Genomic DNA, 24,693 nt, shown 5'->3' on the forward strand with positions numbered 1-24,693 from the left:
TAAAAATATATGACAAATAATAAAGCAAAAGAGTGGTGATGAACACACCTTATTTGGATTTCTTATTTTTAAATGCAACTGTAAAGGATGGGTCAGCCTAAAAATATTTTGATTATGTTGCATTGCAACTAACACAAAATCTAGATTTTAAAATTTACAATTTGTATTTCGCAGACATAGAAAATTAAATATATCAATCTATTCAAGCTGGTAGTTGGCAAATATCGGTCTAGCATCTAAACAATTTTGACATTCTAAATTCCAGAAAAAAAAATATTTAAAAAAAATATTAAAAGGCAATTTTGGCTGGGCACTGCCCAGCTGGGGAGCAGCTCTGCTGAAGAGGCACTGGGCTGCCATGGAGTGGTTTGGGGGAGCTTGGCAGGAGCTGCACTGTCTCCGTCCTTGGGGGGTTACAAGCCCCAACTGCACTGAGCCCTGAGGAACCAGGTCTAAGCTACAGCAGACTCTGCTCAGAGCTAGAGGCTGGACCAGTGACTTCCTGAGGGCCCTCCCAACCTGTGCTGCCTCCTGACCCTATTAACACAGAAGTGCAGCAAATACAAAACAAGAAACAAGGCCTGTGTTGATCCTTACAAGTACCATTGCTCATGACTGATGCAAGTATTGACAGTGATACTGTAATTGGGGTATTCAATTTATTTTTATTTCAGTGTTACCGAGCTCTTCATATTTCTTAGAGTACTTCTAAAGTCCGGGTGCATCACAAACAAACTGAGTATTTTTACTGCTAGTTCAGCAGAGTGTACAATGAAAACATTTAAGCTCCTGCCATGCCAATTATTGCTATATGTCACTGCAAAGTGTGACTGAACAAGTCATTGTATCTTAGAATCTGCTTTTCAATTAATTAAAACCACTTTCTGAGTTCACAGAACCACAGAATATGCTGAGTTGGAAGGGACCCACAGGGATGACCGAGTCCAGCCCTCAGCCCTGCACAGAACCATCCCCAAGAGTCACACCACGGGCCTGAGGGTATCGTCCAAACACTCCTTGAGCTCTGTCAGGCTTGGTGCTGTGACCACTGCCCTGGGGAGCCTGTTCCAGCACCCAACCAACCTCTGGGGGAAGAACCTTTATCTAATACACAACCTAAACCTGCCCTGACAACTTCAGGCCATTCCCTCAGGTCCTGTCACTGGTCACCACAGAGAAGAGATCAGTGCCCACCCCTTCTCTTCCCCTCACAAGGAAGTTGTAAACTGTGATGAAGTCTCCTCTCAGTCTCCTCTTCTCTAGACTGAGCTGATATTCTATCTTAAAGTTTGTGCTTTTGCATTCAATCATTTAACATCAACTTATAATAGCAACAAAGACCTTCAGGTTTGGCATTTTTGGCAATAAATGAAGGACACCAACTGAACACTGGGAAGCGATTCAAAGTAACTTGGGATCTGAAAGACATAAATTTGCTATTTACTCTGATGTTTGTGTTCACCACCCGAGACTGCCATATCAAGAGAAAAACAAATCCATAGCCCTATCAGCAACTGCTGTTTGTCTTAAAAAGCACTGAGATTCTCAGAGCCTTTCCCAGAGTTCAGCAATGAGCAGTGTAACAGCCCTGGCTGGCCATAAGGCAGTTTCTTTGCAATTAGAGCAGGGCAGGGAATAAAACTCTAACAAGCTAATAGTAAATGAGATCCTCTGTGATATGTAGCATAGAAACACATGGTCAGGGGTCCTAAATACTTTGTTAAGCAGCAGAAATTATGGGCTTTTTGAAAAAAATCTTTCAGGTTCATGATTCTTAAGCAAAAATTATACTGAACTCTTATCCACCACGATGCAGACAGTCCCTGAAATGGCACTGTGTGCACAGGGCCACATTTGAGGCAATATATTCAACTTCTATACCAATTTTTTTAAGGTAAGTAAACTCACCCTTTTCTCAAATTAGCAAAAGCTAATCTCTGCCCCAGTTGCATTCACCCTGCCTGGATCTGGCAGTGGTTATCCTGTTCTTCTCCAACTTTGTGTGAGTGTCAGCCAGGGGGTTTTGGTTCCCTGCACTAGATCCAGCTTAACTTCCTTTTCAATACTGCCACCTACAAGGGAAAACAATACCTACCAAGCTGCTTTGAAAATGTTGCCTTCAGCATTGTGTTACTCTGCTCACATTCATCTCTGTCCTTTTTTTCAAATTTGATTTTAAATATTTACAACATCATACATCTTCCCCTCCCGAAATTACTAACGAACTGTTACTGTCTGTGAAACCTGCTGGATGAGTGATGGACAACTTAAAAGGGAGCATCAATGTTTTATTTGTGAAATATAAGCTGAAAATAGTCTGCAGATTCTTTTTTTATTGATCTTCTACTTTATGCAAAGGTACCTCACGTACTTAATCAAAAAAAGACTCCATTGTGTACTATAAAATATTAGAACTTTGAAGTAAGTAGATTAACATGTAATAGTCACTAAACTGAGGTAAACTATAGAGAAACAAAAAATTACAAAGACAAGAATAAAGTAATTGCAGCTGGAAATAATTTACATACAGTGAAAAAGAATTTAGCATTTCTACTTTAAAAATGCAAAACAATGGAGGAGGCAGATTAATGAAGAAACTAGTTGCAGGATAGTTTAGTAATATAAATGTAAAAAACAAATGCAAACAGTGCTTCTGCAGTCACATATGAAATTGGAAAAAGCCTAAAAAAAACCAGAATAGTTTTCAATTTCATCACAGAAAAAAATTACAGATTCAAATTTGACACCACCTAATTTTTACACCCTTGATACTGTCATTTCTTACCATTTCTCATTTTTTTTGCTGTGAGAACCAACAAAAATCTTGCAATGGCTGCCGCCTGCCAGAGGTTTTAGTAGTGTTGCTACTAATTGTAGCTGGAAGACCTGTGGCAGTGATTTAAACCAGTGTGCAGAGCCACAGACCGAGCTGCACACCAGTTCAATCTTTGCAGGATGACTGCAATAGTTGCCAGAGCACGAGCAGCACAAAATATAGCTTGAATAAGTGACAAACAGAGGGATACAAGCAACAGAACAGGATTAAATTAAAATGAATGAACTACTGCTCAGAGTACTGCTAGGGTGAAAAATAAGGGAAAGGCATATAAATAGTAAGCTGAGAAGTGTTTGAATGTGAAATAGGCCTTTCACCTTAAAGAGAGGAGCAGGGATAGCATCAAGAGCTATCTCAAACTAGACTATACAGCAAAGGAATTGATCCAGCTGGTTCACTGGTTCTTTTCAAACCCCAGGCTCAAATATATATATATATATATATAAATCAACTAAATATAGTTGGACAACATTAACAGAAGTCTTTCAGTTATGACCAATACCATGAGATATTAGAAGTCTTTTTCTTTTACTGTTGAATATATCCATATGCAATGTAAATGCATTGCAATATGCATATGGCTATTCTGTATTCATGCATCCAAAGTATAACATACACATATATACAAATAGGTCATATGCATCTTAGCGCCCCATGATCCCTCTGCTCCTCTGCCATATTGCAAGATGCAATGGATCTGATGAGTAACATTTGTGAAAGAGGCACTTTTTATTTTATTTTGGCCTGTGAATTATGAGTGCTCAATATCTGAGCTGTTTAGATTAAACATATCATTTTCCCAGCTGGGTGAATATAAATCCTAGAGTTATATTTCTATCATAAACAATACTGTAAATTTGAATTCTACGTTCTCATAGACATGTTCTAGTAGTTGGTTAAGGCTCACTGTTTACTCAAATATTTCTGAAAATAAATTAATTTGCTGGGATATTTCTAAGAAGCAGATGTTGAGAAAATTAATTAATTGAAAATATTGAACAAATATGAATTTTCCCAAAGCTCAAAAGTTCTTCCATGTGAAACCTAAACTGATCAGCAGTATCTTGTTTATGTAATAAATTAAGAAGTAGGTCCATGGATTTTATTTTCTTAAGCAGAGATAAAAAGGAAAAACAAACAAACAAACAAACAAACACAAAACTACCACAGCCAAAAAGATGGCAAACCCTCTTTTTAGGCAACAACTGTTCCCTTCCTGTAGCAAAATTAGCCCAGAGTGTTGGGGGTACAAGATTGTGAAGCAGTCTCAGAGTCTCTGCAAAGATGTTTTATGAGAGTGAAAGGAGTAAGGAGGCCAAGATCTGCCTGAAGAAAGCTGTCACAGTCCAGGACTGAAGAGCTTTCTAAATGACCTGTGTTTCCTCCTGATTTCTACTCCATAAAAGAGAAATCAACAAAGAATATATCAATCTCCTTCTTTCTTCATCTTTATAGAACACTAATGCACTCCTGCTAATCGCAAAGGAACCCAAAGCTTTGCTGTAGCAACAGTTGTTTTTTACTTCTAGTAGGACATACATACACACACACAGAGAGCTTTGATACCATTTCCCAAGTGGATTATACTACTAGTAAGATACTACATAACAATAATGATTTAATAAAAATTAAACTATTATAATAAAGATTTCATGCTTTTACATGAAATCCATCCAGGGTTATCCATTCTGCACCTGTACTCCAGTATAGAGACTTTTCCAATTCTAGTATTATTTTGAGTGTTTTACAAAATCTTAACATCAATTTTCCACAGCAACGTTCCATCAGAACCAGAGATCCATAGACTTTCCTCCACTTTTTCAATTCGTATCAGTATCCTGTTGCAACTTTCTATATTAATAAAGAACATGTTAAATAATTTAATACTTGTCTCTATTTCTGGCTTCTTTATTGTTTAACTGCACTAGCAGTCCTCGTTTGTACTAATCAAGTCCCTCTTGTGTTCATGTATTTTTACATTCCTTCTTCAACTTTTCCTTAAAAAAGAAAAATAAATAAACTCTGCTCTGTCATCTATCCTAGACAAAAGAACCTGAAGAATTTGGGAACTTACTTGTGTGCATTCAATAAATATCTCTTGTCAGACATTGCAAATAGTCTGGAAGCTGCTTTTCAAAAAGGAGTCATCAGTGTCTCATTCCCCTCCTTCTCCTATTCCTTGCAGATGAGTGACTCATCCTTTAACACAAATTCTTGCTTGTCTGCAGAGCTCTCATTACCTTTGACAACATTTTTGGTCCCCGAACATCTAATTTTCAACTCTGGAGTACACAGATGGAAAAAGAGAGACAGTACTTGTTGCCTTTGACTTATACACAAACCAAATCCTATTGTTATTACCTTTTCTTGTCACATTGATGAAAGAGTGATGTTTTTAGTAATGCATCTGTGTAACACTGATATTTTGATCAATTACTTCAAATGGCACTTTATGTTCCTTGTGTAAAAATGGACGAAAAATATTTTTCTTCAGTGTTTAAAATTATGTATCACAATGTTTTTAACTCACATCCAAGAGTATTTTGTTGCAATCAAAGGACAAGATATAAGAGATTAAAACCAAAACAAATAAACAATGATCCCTTTCCTTCCCCCATACCATTTGCATATGAAGCAATAAAAGCATCCTGCTGCACCAGGGGAATTCAGATGCTTAAATACTGACACCTCAGTGGAATCCTGGAATAGGAAGGAAAGATCTCCCAGCAGTGACTTTGCTGCATGAGCCTCTCTGCTGACTTGGATATTAAGTGTGAGCAAATCCCTGCAGGACTGAACATAGGTGGAAGTCCTCCCAGGGAATCTTGGCACCCACATGGAATTAGTAGATGGATTCAGATTATGCAGATAGGGCATTTGGAAAGTAATTCAGAGGATTAGTTCTCTTGAGGACTTTTTGTAAAGTATTAAACCATCTACTGAAGTAATAGGATGAGATATTAATTAAAAAGAAAAAAAAATACAATAAAAAGATTGCTGCCTTGACTGACACAGTCTGAGGAGGAATTCCTACATTTATGAACAGGAGATACACACTGGTACTTACACAAGCATCCTTTCTTACATGATTTCTCTTTTTTTCCCTCTTTCCCCCATACACACATACACAAAAGCACCACCAAAGTAGTAGCTACATCTTGTATGACTTTGAGAATTTTGTAGCCACGACTTCAGCTCTTTTATTTGTTTCAAACTGTAGAGAAGAAAATGATAACCAGTTTCCATCCTCAACACTGTGCTGCAGAGTCCCTTGCTGTGAATATAGTTCTGTAACTCCTGCCATCCATTTTGGACATTTTGGTGCTAATGTGTGAATTTTCCTGTACTTGTTGCTCATTAAATGTGTTTTACATAAAGCATTTCGTTTGGTTTGAGATATAAATTCTTGGTATTTTGTAAAGTCTCGTCACATGGATTTTAGCCTCTCCTTTGGTCAGCAACAAAAGACGTGAAAATCTGCATCAAATTAAAGATGACACAAATTTATGTGCCAAATTTGCATATGTTTATTGTGAGTCTTCTGCAAAGATATTGTCTTTTTGTGTCCTTTACCACATGTCCAGAAGAAACCTACAGGGCCTTCCCCTCCACATTTCTTCACCCCTACCTCTCCCAGTTCTCTGTGAGATCAGGAACTGGGACTTTTCTCCACACAGATGTGCACTGAGGAACTTTGAAAGGCCTTGTCTTGCAAGGGTTAGGATTACTGTGAAATATATTGAATATGAACTCTTGTTTTGAGACAGGAGTACAATTAGACTACCTGTTCTCTGTGTAAGAACCACCACTCCCACCTGAGTTTCCTCTCTGAAATGCATTTTGAAATTAGTTATATCATTCATTTCTAGGTGAGCTTCCAGTGCAAAAGTAAAACCCACCAAAACCCAAAGCAAATGCTCAGGGAATCCAGGAAAACGATGAAACCAACTCTATTAACAGCAGTTAAGCTAAAACCTTAATAGTCCTAGTGGCTATTATAAGAAGATAAGAAACAGATTTCTGACTCAACACTAAGTGAATGAAGATTCAGCAAAATAGGTTGGAGCATAAGAGAACAAGCCATACCCACAGCTGCCCCATCAGTCCCTTTGGAGGAATGCATCGTTTCCTTTTTTTCCCAGACTTTTGTATTCATTAGTAATTTTCAGAAATATAACAATAACTACTTCATTCTGAGGTTCCAAGTCCATGAAGACTGTCAAATGCCTCGTGGAGGCTTTGCTCATGTTTTCTAGCCTTTTTATATTAAGTGCAATCAAGTCCCTATGGCAGGGAGTGAAGGAGGTGAGCCCACCTGTTATCAGAAAAAAGCATGTGGCTGGAGAGACAGTGAGACTTAACCTTCAAATTAAAATCTCTACTTTTTAAAGGCTTGTGATAAGTTAATGGGGCCTAGATTTTCTCAGTCCCATGATCTGAATGATGCTATGAAACTTTGGGCATTTCTCTACGTGTGCCACTTTAGAGAAAAAAAATAACTACACAAGTGCCATTGTTAAAGGTGTGCTGCTCCCCCCTGCACACCTCCAGTGTCTTTTCCATTCCCTCATTGGCAGATGCTGAATGCCATTAACAAACTTCAACATACAAGAGTCTCTTCTGTTCAGATTTGCCTTATAATTAAATGCCAGTTACAGAAAGGCTTGCCCTGCTCAGGGCAGGGAAGATGAGAATGGCTACTCACTTCCTTTCAGTGGTGTAAGCATGAACTGTGGAATAAATTTTTGAAGAAAGCAACAGAAAAACAGCAGCTTTTCATTTATTTCCTCATCTGTTTTCATCACAGAGCAAATAGATCCCTATTGAACCTCAGTGCAGACTTGGAGTGACAGCCCTTTTCAGAAACCTCTTCTGGGCTGCACCAGCCCTGGAAGCCAAGTCACAGGGAAATGGCATCTCCTCCTTCTCTTGGGACCTTATAAATGACAGGCTTAAGGATGAATCTGTACTTGACAACTAATTACATATGTTAAAGTACAAAACTGACTACTCTCTCCAAAGCTATCTGAGCAAGTCTGATCCCACATTATTTCATAGATTGTATTTTCCGCTCTGGTTTACTTTCTCTTTCCGGGGTTTCAGGAAAAAACAAAAATCAGCCAAGAATCATACATAGTTGCAAAAAAAGAGATGTTCTGGCTTCCCTAAAATGAATGTTAACATTGTATGGCACACAAGGTGAGTACTGATAACTAGTCATGCCCACCTGTCACTTTTAAAATATGCAGCAAATACACAGAAAATATCTAAGATGCAAGGATCAAGAAGTATCTTTGCATGTGCCAATCTTACTTTAATCAAGAGGATATTATAAAATCTTAAATAAACATTACTGCAAAAATTATGAATTGGCATATAAAAAAATCTGCTCAGCTGTATCTTTTATTGAAAAACAACCTTAACTAGATTTTAAACCAAATTTAGTATTTTATAATTACTTGGTTGAGAGCCTTGCTTTTGGAAATAACTCTTCCTGACCTCCTTACCCCAAATGTCCATCTGAATCAGCCTGAGGACCTCCAGATCTGGCTACAAGACTTCCATTCCCTTTATCAGGTAGTGCGGGTTCTGCAGGCCAAATTTTCCAAATACTAGGAGCTTGCTTCCCAGCAAGTAAAGGTACAGGCCCTTAAGGACACCAGGCTAACATCATCAAGACCACTTAGTCATTAATCTGCCTCTGCAGGTACCTCCGTACCCGGCCCCTGCGGGAACAACTGACAGCTCTAAATAGCGCTTGTTAACCTAACCCTGCCCAGGATGAAATCCGATTTAAACACCAGATGTCAGTGTTGTGCTTATGTTGCACATAACTTGGTTTGGGAGATGCCTTGTTCTTTCCCTATGAAAATTATTTGACTAAACCAAAAGATTTTAGGATCTTTTAACTGCACTATGTCACATAATATATTATATAATTCTGTCTTTAAAAAGGAACTAGCCCCTCCGGAGCCATTGGCACACAAATTACAGCAGAGGCATTAGGGCTCTGGTGTGATATGAATCAAACACATACCCTACTTCCTTTAAAGCACTAGAAAAAGTAAGCTTCTTAACTAGTTTATGGTTATTTCCCTCTACTTCCTTGAGGAGAAGAGGTAAGACTTCTGTGTGATAACCACTGATTGACAACTAGTCCTGTCAGAGTGGATTTGCCCCCAGCACCACTCCAGCCCTGCAGAGCTGCTCTCCTGCTTTCAGTAGAGGTCTCTGTTGGAAAAAAGCATTTCTCAGTGGAACTACAGAAAGATAAGAAGTTAAACAAAACCATGTCCACCCGCTGAAGAGATGATATCTCAGTCCATCCCTATTGAAGCCAAAAAACCCTCAACAGAAAGAAAATGGAAATAGTATGTCACGAGCCACATAATATAGGTTTTAATTTAGAGCTTCAGAGCAATAATTAATGACTTGTCTTTTATACAAGAGCCCAGTCTTCTGTCATTTGAACTTTTACATTATTTTCTCAATTAAAGGGTGAAACCCCCTCCCCAGATCTCCCTGTTATCTTCTATTAAAAAGTCAATTTAATATGAACTTAAATACACACAGATACCAGTATTCATGGTACACAAATGTAGGAATATTTTTTTAATCGAGTTTTCAGAATAAAATAGACACTAACCAACAATGCCTACAGAAAGTCTATGAAGTTGTGGAATTTGGGGGTTATTAGGTAACCAGACACAGGACGGCACATTTTGGAGTAACATAATTTGTGTCATTTTCAGCTTCTTCCACAAGATGGAGTACTAAGATTTGAGCTGCCAAAAACACTCGTTGATTTAGTAACTAAATTTATTTCTGTAGTGATTAGATCTGATTCAAAAGTATAAAACTATTTAACAGAACTTTTTTTTGAACTTCCTTATATAAGAAGGTATTATCCCCCAAACTGACTAAGAGTGAAGAAGATACTGACCACAGACTGTATTTTCCATTGCTGCATTATGCAATTCAGTCAAGAACAACAGCCAGTGTTAATATCTGCAAAGGATGGTAACATATTCAAATCATTCTAGCCCAAGGGTGACTAACAGGTGACTCAACAAGAAAAAAAGAACTAAGACATTTTCTGCCCAATATTTGGTAAAACAAGGAAAAGAAATGGAGGAACAACAGAGTTCATTATATAACATACTGTAATCATTTGGTGGCATGTGGATGAGTACTGCGTGAGCTGTGCATGATATAAGCATGTGATAAACACCCCTAGGAGTTATCCTGCCACTTGGGAGGGAAAACGAGGTGTCTTTAATGTTTTTTCTTCTCTTACCATTCAATGTTTTTTCACTGAAACAGGAAGGGGCAAGAGAAGACTTAACACAAACAGAAATGTAACAGCTCCTTCAGGGACAGGCAGCATAGAGAATAAGAGGAGAGTATTAATATCCCATGTGATTCCAGCAGTTTTCTAAATCACATCCAATTAAAGCTGAGATCAAAAGCAGGTATTTCAGCGAGTGGAATTTACCCCTTCACTCCTCTTCCCAGCCTTTCCATTGCCTTTGCTGTGATGCACAAGTGTCTCTAGCTCAGAGCAAACATAGCCAGATTGCATCAGCTGCAGAAAGAATCTTTTCAACCTCTTTTTTTCAAAACAAACAAAAACAGCCTCCTCCCAGGCAATTTCTGCTGCCTTTCATGTCATTCATACTCGCCACGGATTATGTTGTACAGAACTCAAAGCCTAATTATGTTTCTCTCCCGTACACACAAACATCATCCTGGGAGCAAGCAAGTAGACCTATCTTGAGAATTTTGGTAGAAATGAAAGTAACCATTTATTAACCTTATCTCTTCAAATGTAGAAAAAAAGACAATAAGGATTTACATTTCCTCTTATATATGATGAAAGTGAGCTGTTGAGACAGGCAAGATTTTTAGGACTTGTTCCCTATACTGTCTACCTCCTTTAAGCTGTCATGACTCCTACTTAATGATGAATAATTTTTCTGGGAGGTGAACATGGTTTGCATACTCAGGCATGTCATCTGTGTTGTGAGTTGTTCTCTAAGTGGGCAGTTACCTAAGGAATACTTAGGTCTCGTTTTTACAGAAGTCTGCCTGTCATAAAAGCAAATTGTATAATCACCTGTTGTCAGTTGGCCATATTTTGGTTGCCATAGTTTGGACTCAAAAAATATCAGTAAGACTTTTATGTACTAAGTTACAAAAAGTACCGTAAAATAGACCATAAACAGAACTGACCACAACAGAAACCCAGTGGCTGTTTTTGAACATGTTGCATGTGAAGAGTATTATGAAAGGGCTTTGAAGAGTTATCAAATCAGTAGATTTAACACAGAAAGGTGCTCGGGATATTTCTCAAGCATAATACAGTAATAATCTTCAGGTTATCATTAGGAGAAGCCATTGATTGCACAAATGATGCACAGAAACTGTGTCAATTATTCTATGGAAAATAATTAGAGATGTACACAAGGACTTTTGAAAGGAGGAGTATCTCAGGCGGAGTTTGGAAAACTGCTAGAAGTCTAAGTGCCCAAATCTCTATAATTGGTCTCTGGAGAGTTTTAAATTCCAAGGTTATGTCACAAATTACATATTATTCCTTCCCTTTAGGAGCATCTGTGAAATCCTAACAGGTGAACAGGTTGGCAGATTTAGACTGCATCTTTTCCCTGTCTCCTGGACTATTTTTATGCTGCTGTGAATTTTCCACATGCTTTGTGAATAGAAGTAACTGTAATTAAGATGGATTAGCCACTTCCTTGGCAGCAGGTAGTCTAAGGAGCAAACGTAACAGTCTTTCAACCTAAACTTCATTCAGCTCTTCCTCCTCAGAGAATGTGCTAAGGCCTGGATTGTGCAGCTGGAGGCCAGGGATGGGCTAGTGCCAAGGCCGCATGGCACTAGCCTGGGGTTTTTTTATGCTGATGATTCACAATCCTGCCATGCTTTAGTATTATCCTCAGCTTCGATTAGTATATAAAATCACCACAAATGTTATTGCAAAGACACAGAAAAATGATCTTCTGCAAACATGTCCTACATTTGTGGCTAATAATTGTGGCTAATAATTTAACAATAATCTCTCGCTGTGACGTGATGAACTTTTCTGGGGGCACCTTGGGAGGTTCCTGTTTAGCTGTGATAAAGGTGTTGTAGAAGAGCAGAGCAGAGGGAGCTGCATCTTGGCTCAGACCCTGCTTGGGCACCAGGCCCTTGCTCTGCTGTGCAGGGACACCTGCACTGTCTGCACCCCTCTAGACAGGTCCTAGAGCTTCACAACGGCACAGTGAAATGGATGGGGGTGAAAGGCACGAAGAAAATACACCCCAGATCATCTGAGGCTTGGATGATGAGCTGGTGATCCAATGTCTGTGGGCTTTAGTGGTGTCCAGGCCTTGGCCATGGGGGAAGCCCAAGCACAATCCACTGGGGATCCACTTGCCAGCTCTCAGCGCTCCTGCACTGCACTGGTCTGAGCTCTGCCTGAGATCTTGGGGTAAGTGAAGTCATCGTCTGCCAAGCATCTCCTTCCTAACATTAGAAACCCTTACAGTGAAAAATCAGCTCCAACTTTTCCTTTCAGAGGAAATCTGAGTGAGAAATTGTTACATAAACTATCAAGTCCCTTCCAAACTTCACTTACTGCAAATCACCCAGAACTTGGCTCAGCTCTATTTGCACTCAGCAAGAAACCACACATACTCTAAACTGAGAAAGTTTCCACAGTCTTTTGCAGGTAGACTCAGCTAGCTCTTGCCTTCACTCCTCCAACCAAACCCCAGACAAGATGCTGTCTTCATTTCTTCTAGAACTCCCCTCAAGTTCAGAGCATCAGCCAATGTGGAGTATGTCTCCCACAGGGCAACTTCTGCCAAGCATTTTCTCTGTCTGTGGGTGCAGTGTAGCTGCACAGCACTGCAGCCTTGGGTTGGCCTCGTGTGAGAGCAAAGCACTCTCCTGGTGTACCATCCCAGTCATGGAGTCCACCAGTGTAACACTCGGTGCTGGTTTAAAAATATCACCTGACGGGTTCAGATTCTGAAGCTGACTCAGAGAGTTTGTTAGAGAATTTGTAACTCTGGAAATTGCTCCCTGGTGATCTGACAGAGTCCCTAATTCATTGACTTTCAGGACAATGTCCAAGGTTTATATGTTTATCGATGCCTTTGCTTGGAGATGTTGGTGATGATTTATACACCTTTATTGAGGACATGTTGAAGGAGTTAACTCAGTAGAAACTAGTCAATATGTTCTTATTTCGTTGTTATCTTTGTATACATGCCAAGAATCCTAGTGATGAGTGCACTTTATAAATTGTAAAATAAATAAATTTATGCTAAACCATGTAGTTATTTATGGCTCAGAGTGCTAGCTTAGCTGAGACAGCAAGCTGATGTTATTGGAACCTAATTCATCCTCAGACTTCCAGGAGCAAGGAATGAGTCAATTATTCCAGTGTGACATGAAAACTTTATTTATGTGTTCATTGATTAAGAATATGTATGTGTTATTTACTTACAATATTGACTCATTTAAAAAAAAATAAATGAAAAATTTCTTTGTAATCCATTAAACCTTGTTTTCTCTTTGGAATAACATTTCCCAAGCCTAGCATTAAAAACAAATCAGGAACTGAAGAGTAAGATTTGGAAGAGTCTCTCTCTGGTTCACTCAAGTAGAGTAAAAAGTATTTACTCCCCATCCTAGCAGCAGCACTCTCTATGTACTCGTTCCAGGGTTAAAGCATCTTTCTGTTCCCTAGGATAAGCCCCATGCCTGCATCTCTCAGTGCACCAGGGTTTCACGTGGAGAAGCAATCATCACCAAAATTCACTGAGCAGAATTTGCTCACCCACTGCTAAAATCCCAAATAGTATACAGAGCAGGAAACAAGAATGAAGAAAATTCTTGGGGCTTTTGGGGAAGGGCACCGTTCCAATTCCCACAAAAATGTTCCAAATGTTAGACAGATAACGGTTCAAAAATATGACTGCAATATACAGCAGGCCCAGCAGCCCTCTTTCATGAGCTCCTATTTCACCACAAGCCTAAGGCATGATGCTTTATGCAGACTGCCCTAAAGGCCTTGATGCAACAGCCATGGAATCACTCCAAATGATGGGCATTACTTCCAACACTGAGACCACGGTCCAGATGATGAACCATTCAGAGAGGAATTATTTTCCTACAACCAGGCTTGGATTAAAGAGAACTTTGACTGCTGAAGGAGGTTCCCTCTCCTTCCCATTATTTCATGTACCCTGGTTTAAAAAAAAAAAAAAAGGATTTTCCCCAATCATTAAATAGCATTCTCTTGCTAGATACATCTCAATCAAGCCTCTCAGTGCACCAATCACTGTTACACACAAGTGACTTTTGGATGTTCTACCAGTGATTTGTTTAACATCATGTGTATTCCTCTCCTACAGTTGTTCCAGCTGTGAGTGTAGAAACAACACCATACTCGTGATACAAGTTTCAACTTCAGATGGTATTTTAGATGTCAGCAATTTAACCTAGTGCACCAATATGAATCTGCAATTCAGATGGAGGTGTCAGGATAAAAAGCAGCACCCACAGATTCTTCTCATATATGAGATACTATAAAACCATTTTTGCTATCACAGGTTCCAGTTCTTACTGGTGGTTTTCTGAAGGTTGTAGTTTTTCCCCCTCTTTTCTACTATTTTCAATAATTCCTCAGAGGTGGCAGCAAAAGATGTTATATAAAATAAGTTTGGATGCCAGCTGGGGCACAGTGACAATGACAGACCTCTTTCAGTTCTCATGATTCAGGCACAGTATAAGAGAGTAAGTAGTCTCAAGACTATTAACTATGACTACAAATCTGCATGTCTCATTTGTCATCAGTCAAGACTACAGCTGTGGTTCTTGTCAAGCTGTTTTTCCAAATCTTACATATGCTTTATAATTACATGTTAAAACTAACAAAACTTAATATATAAGAACAGGAAAACTTAAAGCAGTACCTTTGGATGTTTCTATATTCCAGTGAAAGGAGCTTATTTAAATGAGATGCAAAACAGCAAGAGAAGACAGTTTAGAAGAGAGAATATTTTTAGAGGTGTTCTGCATAATCTATGAATAAACCTATTCATTTTTCCCCACTTAAAACAAAAGCATCCCCTATATACCAGTTCTAGGTACCCTTTAACAATAATAAAAGTAGATAGACTAGAAAAATTAGAGTGACTCTACTGGAACTTCTGATAAATCTGTCTCTTTCCTAGTTTACCAGATTGGCTGTTAAAGAGCCAGATCCTGAAAACCTGAACTTCCAAGCAACAATGTGGTGGAAAAAAACCCAAATCAGCTCCAACTCCGAGCATCACCACCCTCTTGTCAGTTCCAAGCTTAAGTGGAAGTGCTCTGAAAACACCTGCAGAACTGCACAAAGAGAAATGCTTTTCACAGGCAGGTGCAGTCTTTCAGGTCTTCAGAAAGCACAGTTAAATAAGTCTAGTAATTAAAAGCCAATACATGTCCCAGGACATGAGCATCTCTGCTCACAGAGATGCCTCTCAGCAGCTTCCCCTGCAGAGCATCTCATCACCTATTGCACAGGGTGCAAAAGCAAATGTCAGCTCTTCAGAGAGATCAAGCGGCAAAAGTTTCATATTGTTATGGTTACTCCATATATAGCCATGACATCAACTGCAAGTTCTGATGGCAATGGATAGACTAGAACATAAGGGCTAAATATTATGCTTTGTCTACCTTCAGTTGATTCCCTCACTTGACATCATCTTTAAACATACCTGCATTTCAGCTTTCACATCTGTCGAACACAAACACATTCAACAACCGCTTCTCAACAGTATGGGCATTCAGACAACACTGCTGCTCTCTTAATCATATTAGCATCCCTACACCCACTAAAGAGAAAGGAAAGCTTTCCAATCATACAAGTTGTACTTTATGCCACAGAAACACCTCCAGAGCCCTACCAAGAGTGAAGAAGTCAGCAGTGCTCAGTCGGCTCTGCTGCCCTCCATTGTGTCCTGCACATCCAGCGGGAATATGTCAAAAACTGCCTGCCCAGAACATCATGCCTCATTTTCTATCAGCCACCTGATACTCACAAAATGGGTCTGAGCTTTACTAGAACCACGTCTTCCCCTAATATGATGGTATAACAGTAAGCAGAAACAGTCCTGCTCGTGTCTTCTTGCATTTACAGTTAATAAACACTGTCACAGAAATACAAACAATATATTAAAGTTGGAGGGAACTCTACACTCTTGATAAGAAATATCTATTTAACTAGAAAGCACCAGTGATTAGACTAAAATACCTTTGTAAGCATTTATTTATTTATTAGTGAATTGTTTTAAAGCAAACATAATTGATCAACTCCGTATAGGCCACTCACTGAAGAGCTGGACTCAATGATCCTTGTGTGTCCTTTTCAACTCAGAATATTCTGTGATTCTGTGATTCATGTTCAGTCATTTCAACAGAAAGACAGATGCATATAAAATCAATAAAGAACTTTAAAACTTTCCCTTTTGTACTAAAAGATATTTTTTTTAGAAAAAATGTTAAGACTTTTTGGTCCCATTTGGAATAGGTTTAATGCATAAATAACTCTTTGGGTGTAAGAACTTCCAAATTACTATTTTAATATTCATTCATGCACAGCTCTCTGGTATGTAAATGAAGTAATTTTCTCTTGTGGTCTCTCTGCTCTCATTTTCTACTTCTCCTCACCTGCACAATGACTAAGCTCCAGTCCCTTCTATGTCCCACTGTGCCCCATGTCACTATTGGAGATGTACTGCCACCTTCTATTCTCCAGCTCACAAGGGGACAGCCACGCTGCACTCAAATTAAGTCAACAGTTCTTCTCCTATCTCTTCTTGAATAGTGTTCCTTCCTTCTTCACAGAGTCTTCCTGAGGTGCAATTCTCACATCCAATCCTGCTTTTCATATTTCCTAACATTTTGCCATTTTATTATTTTGCTCTATTTTAAAAGATTTATGTGTTCCATTTTATTAAGTATCATTAATATTGCCCAACAGGATTTTCTTACAATACTGCTAAAAAAGCAAATATTATGCTTATAACATAAAAAAAAAAATTAAGACACTTCATGAAAAAGGGGGTTGAGTACCAAGTCTAGAACATTAGCAAAAGAAGAAGAATTTTGCGTAGGTTTGGATCTTCTGCAAAGCATTTGTCAGTGCTTCAGCTGGCACCAAAATCACTTCTCCTCTCTGGATAATGGATTGTAGCAAGCAGATGTGAAAACCCAGGACAGGAGTTACTTAAATGTTGTACTCAATATAGAAATCAAGTGGAATCGTTTGAAAGGAAAATGTAATTTTGACAAGAAAATAAGTATATTAACGTTGACAGAGTAAAGCAGGTCTGCTTTTTGTCATCTAATATTCCCATGATTGCTGAGGTTCCTGTAATACAGCAGAATTTGATGACTAATGGAGCAGTGGGTGTTTTTCAGCCTTTCACAATTTGTGCTGATATAGTTATGGTTGTCATTGGAAGCATCCTTCCTGAGCTTATGATTGTGGTCAGACTGTAACTGTGAAGGGGTATGAGACACATGTGTCCCTGTTTTTGTGCAAATCAATATAACAAAATCCTGATTCCCAGGTCTATCTTTGTGTTATCCTTACTTGCTGCTTGTGTTTCTGGTGTTAAAGTGAAATAGTGCAACGGTCAATCTGGCCCTGAATATTTAATCAGCAAAATTTGTTGAGCAGTAAGTAAAAAGCATTGTTGGAAAGATGTGTACCTGGCAATGGAGAGTATCTTGCCCCCCCAAATGTACTTTGAGAAGATCACACATTTAGTCAGTATTGCCTTTGAAAACCAACATCACTTGGTTTAATTTGTACGACAGACATAGATTTCTTTGCATGATCGAACGTTATTTTTTTTTTTAATTAAAAATCCTAACATGCTTCTACAATCTAAAGGCCGACTGAATACCTTAGATATGAAAGTGCACAAATCTCCTAGGGGTACCACAGTAAATCTGGAGTTATGTTTAAAGAGGAAATAATTACATCTCTCTCATCAGTTCTTATGTTGCTGTTTTGTTGCAGCTGTAGTAATGCAGCAAACATGGCCACTGCTACTCTGTTGAAAGAGGATCTTTATAAATTCCAGTTGTCAACATGAAATCAATTCTGCTATGGGCAAAAGAGTGCTTCATCATTCCAATATTTGCACTCAGCTAAACCATATCCACAGGCTGTATGTGTCTTCATTTATTTATTTATTTGGAACTGGGAGTACAACACATTTTCAGCTCAACACTACGGGTCCGTGGCAAAATGGCATAAAGGTTGTGCAGTGAATTTTTCTAAGTAAATAGGTCCTTTGATTTCAATGAGAAAACAAAGCCTCTAACTGATGCACTGTGGATTCAATCTGAGCCCTGCTCTCTAGTCAAAGAACAAATGATATATCATTAATTAAAGACAAAAAATGGGAAGAGAAATGATGATTACATATCTTGACATTCCATAATGATTTTTATTGTGTCTTACACCTATAGTAAATAAGCCAAGAACTCAGTAGCAATAGAGGAAAAAAAACACCTTCAGTTTGCAATTTCTTTTTCTATAGTCTTTCTTCTTCCAGTGAAAGTGTCTATAAAATTTTTAAAGGAAAGTAGGTTGCTAAAATGTACTTAATTTGCCATGATAGATTGAGTCCATGCTTCAGTGACTGTAATTGAATCTGTGACCTATTTCTTTAGTAAAGTAGAAATAGTCTCTTGGGTTTTTGTCACTACCATCTTTTAATGAAATTCAAAAAGACTGTCAAAATGTCTACACTTTTTCCACTAGCTGTTAATGTTATTACTTTACAATTTGTTACTTTTTAATTAATCTTAATAAATGTGTACACAGTCTACCTGGCAGTTGGAAATGGTAGACATCAATTCATCACTGTCACACTGTAAAGCAAAATTAACAGGACAGAAAGGGTTTTAAAAGCAATAGAATATCTAGACACATATTGGTTTTACTTAAACACACTTTATATCTCTAATTTACAGGATCTGTGCATTACAGCAGCCCCACAGCCGAAGTTAAAGGGTCTGTCAGCACTTTAATCATAACCCCAGACTGTCTGCAAGACACTGCAACTCAGTCTTAGGACTGAATCCGGTAGGGAAATTCCCAGGCCAGGACCACTCCACTCTGGCACACATATCCTTCACCAGAAGAAGATAAATCTCATTACAGTTTAGACTTTTAGAGTATCACACCATGGGAACCTGGGATGTGACCTAAGGCTTGGGTGATGTCCTGACTCCACTATCAGATGAGGTAAATCCTACTTTTCCAACTCAATGTTTCCAATTGGAGTGTAACAGGCAGTGGGGCAGAAGGGGGAGCTTTTACCTTGTCCCCCAGTCCTGACAGATGGGGAAGCAGACCAAATCTGTCCCGCCCTACAGTCCAGACATGGTCTTAGTGTCTTAACAGGAGCTTTTTAGCTTGATTATTTCTTATATGTCGGTGTCTAGGAAAAGTCACTGTCATTTCTTCCTTCATCAAGGATTGTGACATTACTAGCTTGTGTTAAATATGGAGCTGGGAATGATCTTAAAGACAATCAAGTGCAATGTTCTTGTATTATATTTAAGCCTGTAACTATGTAACTGCTGATTTATGACCAATATTCCAGCTGCCCATGGACAGCCCGGGGCTGGCATTGACAACAGAGCAGCACAGAGCAGCACCTGTGGCTGGAGATGGTTCCCTCACTGTATGATCATAGAGGAGATATTATTCATATAAGGCTGAGGCCTATAAGAAGCTGAAAATGCAATCCAGATTGCTCCCATCACTGGGCCACATCTGCAGAGTGCCCATGGGCTCTTGTGCGTCCAGGGCTTTTGCCCACTTGCATGCCTGTACCTCTTGTTGTGGACCCGAAGCAGAGGCTCTCTCTGCTGGCATATAAACTGCATCAGACTCACAGAGGGACAATGCTCTAGGAATTAGTTCTTTATAATTTGTGCATGACCTCTCCCACTCATCCTCTGAAGCCTATTGATAGATTTATTTTTTTTAAACAGAACTCGTGAGAGTAGAAAAAAAAGAGCAAACAAAATAACCCCAGACCTTGATTTTTACTTTAAAAACTCAACACTTAATTACATTCTTGGTCCTTCAGACTCTCTCTCTTCTTTAGCCTGCCTCCATTCTACAGCTCCTTGAATCAGTAATCCAAACCACAAGTAAAGCTCAGGAAGGTCAGTGCTGTGCCTTCGTTAGGGCATGATGAAGCTATAAAGGCACCAGATGGCACTTTTCCATGTTGAAATCACGTAGTTGTTATCTAGTTAACAATTGCCTACTGGCATAGTTTAAAGCCCAGTACAGGGCAGAGGGTACTTCAGCTGGTCTCCCAGGGGCTGGACACACAGATTGGACTGCAAAAGGGTCCCACAGAGCTGACAGATAAACTGCTGGCAGGAAACCATGGGAGGCTCACCTCACCATTACCTATCCTCTAGCTGGCTTTCACTTATTTCTCAAATGAGTGAAAGGCTTTGTTTCCATTAAACTGGAATTTTCAGCAAAAATTTAAACAACAAACAACCCAAGTTCAAAGTTCCATAAAAGAGATGATAGCTATTTAAAAAGTGAGGTAACTCCTGGATTTAAAAGTGAAATATATATATATATACACACACACTACTACATCTCTAGGGTACATTTTCTCAGAGGAAATATCTTTGACAAGGATATCCAGCATATGGAGTCACTAACATGATGGACTATAATGGCTTGAAAGCAGTCATTATGCTCTATTAGGATACACAAACAAAACAGATTCCCTCAGCAGACCTTGGTATGCTTCAAAGCTATTACACTCCAGAAGAACTAAATCTGCATTTTAATTACTGTAAAGTTGCTTGAGTTTTACCCAATCTACTGGATATTATCCTCCTAAACATAATAAGGATCTAAACAAAGAAAGGTCATAAAAACTTAAATAACAAAAAGTGCACCCACCAAATTTTAGGTTAAAGATATTAACTAAAGATACCAGGAGCTATATAGAGATGCATTTTCAAAGCGTTACAACCTGACCTCTATTTTTGTGAGCAGTTTTCTATCCACAGATAACAATGGGCAAAAAGGCAGGCTTTGGTGCCACATTAACAGATAGCTAGATGCACCCAAAGATTTAGAAATTTTGCTTCTTATTTGCACTTGCCATCAGGCCTGCAATTTTGTAAGTGCATCAAACTTCCATTTTCTTTAGAAAATGAGGTTGCACAGGAAAAGAGGGATTGACATGTTGATACCAAGTACTGCTGCAGTGACAACCAAGACCTAACATTTACCTAATGTTTTGCACCAACTAGAATCTCCTGCTTGCTGCTAATTTAAGTCAGGCTCATAAACTCCTGCATTTGCCATTCCTACAATCTTGAGCAGACATCTTCCATAAACACAATGAGCACCCTCTCATCCAAGCACAAAGGAAGCATTAGTGAGAACATTCATAGGAAATTTTCCCACTATGTCCAGAAATGGCTAAAAGAATGTGTAATGTCAGGGCTGAATAGAGAGAGTCCCGTGGAGTTCCCAAGGTATTTCCAGCAGCTTAGAAAAGCCTATTTCAGACTTTCTGGCTCTTCCCCTGATGTCCTTTAGCTCTATAAGATCACAGATCCATGCCCTGAGTCAGAAAAGCACTTAAGCTAGCGAAATGTATCTCTTGGATGATGGAAAAACCCTAGATGCATTTAATATATTTTGAGTTAGAAGAATAGTGCACAAAAGGTCTTGTTAAAAAAAAAAAAAAAAAAAGCCTTTTAGTGGCTCCTGAGGCTTTAAACGCTTCAAGATAGATTTGCATACAATTTTTGAAAAGACTAATGGCTCATTATGAGATGAGAAGATTCTATTAAGACGTAGAAAGGACATGAAAGTTATTAACTTCAAAGAAGTGAGACTATATTTGTTAGGAAACTTTTTTTTAAAGCTACCATTGCAGGAATATTAAAATAATTATCAAATTGCTAAATTCATATTCAAAGTCATATTCAGAAGCCAGGACTGGACATTTTGGAACTCAAAGGACATAAGGAGGCTGAGGTTACCCGCACTGGAGTCTGCATTGAAAGATGGATCACATGGCTGGATTTCACCCAAAAAATAAAGAAATGCTGCTTTACAGCAGATCTTAGCAGGCAAAACATTTTTCAAAGTAAATAAATGCAAGACACTTTGGCTAAACATGAGAAAGAGAACTTAAAACTTTGTGATACGATTTGTCTATATTCCCCACGCACCTTTGAAGAACAGTATATTAGGTATCAATCAATACATTAAACTGATGAAGACAGGTTTGTACAATCTTCACATTTTTGAAGAAACATTTAAGTTCCAATCTTCCTGGCATACTGCAAGTTTTCAGCTCATTGTTACTAATCTAACAGAAATGGATCATCTCTATCAAAAATGAACCTAGAGGAGGAGAATGAAATCAGACTAAAATGCTGTCAGTAGAAGTCCTGAGCTTACAAGGAAGATTGACAACATTATTAAATTTCAGCTTTATCTTAGTAATTTTATCTAGATTCCAGGCTCACAAGGATTTGAACACATAGAAATTAAATCTCCCGAAAGGAAACTGATACAAACACATATATATATATAAATGTATAGAATTTAGAAAACAAACAAAATAGCATCAAGAATCAAAACTACCAAATTCTTTATCACACCTCAAATCATTCTGTAACTGTCTAGAAGAAATGCAAAGGAAGGACAGAAGAACCCCCACCATGAAGAATGAGGGGGTACATTTCTTGAATTATGAAAATCCAAATGCATGTAATTATGGATCTGAACAGCTTTTGCCAGCCTTTGAAAAGACAGCGAGGTAATTCAAGAAATGGAAATGAATAAGAGTAAGTAATGGAATTGTCTACAGAACACAAATGCCATAGCTACAATTTCCAGGCACAGGGGACAAAAGGGAGAAATAATGTTGGTAAATTACAGCTCTGCATAGACATTAGCATTTTTATATAAGATGAATTAGTGATAAGCTCTGGATATCATCCTGCACCACAGAGTTCTAAAGCACATCCACAGCCCTTCTGGGGGAGCCCCATGTGTACTGCCATACTGTACCACTGAACTCAGTGAGAGTGAAAACAGGTCGGGATCTCAAAGAACCCTCCTTAGCAGTTTAGTGAAGAGTGGAGGTTTGGGGCTTCTGTTTGTTTTAAACAGATAAGAATGATTTATTTCATATACATTTAGAGCATATGAAACATGTGTCTTGGGTTGGAAACAGCAGCTTATATGATTTGGAGGAACAGAGACAGTCATGATTGCTTGGGTAAACGCCAAAATTAAACCCCCTTGTATTGAATCTTCTGAAAATGCAAACAAGTAAAGAATGAAGCTTACAGAGGAATCATACTGTATTACATATTGATTTTCAAACTCCACATGTAAAGAGAGCAAAAGCCAGAGAATGCATTTAGATTTCAGAAAACCTTACAGTCAAACTTTTTCTCCTCTTTATTTAAAGGCTTTAAAAGTTAAACTAGGTTCCATACTGCAAGAATCTTAATGGACGGGAAAATTATTTTCATGTCCTGCAATGGATAAAAATCATTTGGCAGCTAGTCAAAAGTTTAGGAGAAGCTGCACAAAGCACAACAAGATGAATAGAAAATATGCCTTGAAGCAGTGAAATGGAACAACAGGAGTTGGGAAAGGTCACTCACAACAGTAAAACTACTGAACATTTTAATCACAGCCTGGTTCTCTGTTGCTCTCAGCCTTATTTCACTTAGTCATTTGTACCAGTGTAAAATGGGTGCAAGACATTATTCAAACACTATTTCACACCCACTTATGCTGTTATTAACTCCCACTGCAAGGTGCAGAGCAGCAGTTTATCTGGCTCCAGTTTTGCAGCAGTCACAAACCTTTGGGTCAGTGGGAATGCAATGCAACTTTAAAAAATATTTTCAATTAAACTGCACTTTACACAGAACTTGACATTTGAAAAGAAATAGAAAACAAAGGACCTTTCACGCATTATAAATATTATTTCTGAAACTGTACACCTATTTTTACTCTAAAAGTCCCCCAAATGCCACCACTAACATTATTGTATAGAATCATAGAATCATCAAGATTGAAAGACATCCTAGAATAGGTAAGCAGAGACAGAATACAGCTCTCATCAAATCCCTATTTGAAACAGAGATTTAGGGATGATATAAAAGTCACAGGGAGTCAAATTCAAAAAGTGACTGATTTTTCTGTACATTCAAGGAAATTCTAATTCTTCAAACTGTCATTAAGAGCTTTTATTGTGGTGATCTGGAGACTACCACAATGGATTCCAGGGGAGGAAAAAACATTCAGAGAAATCTGTGGGGAGATTTTGTACAGATGGATACTGCATCCACTGCAGAAAAACTTTTTAGGTCTCAGAGAGGCATCTGAAGCAGTGAACAGGTTTGGATTTCATTGGAAAAAAATATGGTAATGATATTCAAAGTGTAGGCCAAATAGGGCATGTAGTGGTAGGACAAGAGGTAACAGCTTAAAGTAAAAAAGGATAGATTTAGATTAGATAGAAAGGAGACACTCTTCACTGTGAGGGTGGAGAGGCCCTGGCACAGGTTGCCCAGAGAGGCTGTGGATGCCCTATCCTTGGAAGTGTTCAAGGGCAGATTGGATGGAACTTTGATCAACCTGGTCTAGCAGAAGGTGTCCCTGCCCATGGTGGCGGGGTTGGGACTAGATGATCCTTTAAGGTCCCTTCCAACCCAAACCATTCTATGATTCTCTGATTAATAGTGCAATA

Source organism: Pseudopipra pipra, chromosome 14 (assembly GCF_036250125.1).
Source record: "Pseudopipra pipra isolate bDixPip1 chromosome 14, bDixPip1.hap1, whole genome shotgun sequence".
Lineage (NCBI taxonomy): Eukaryota > Metazoa > Chordata > Aves > Passeriformes > Pipridae > Pseudopipra > Pseudopipra pipra.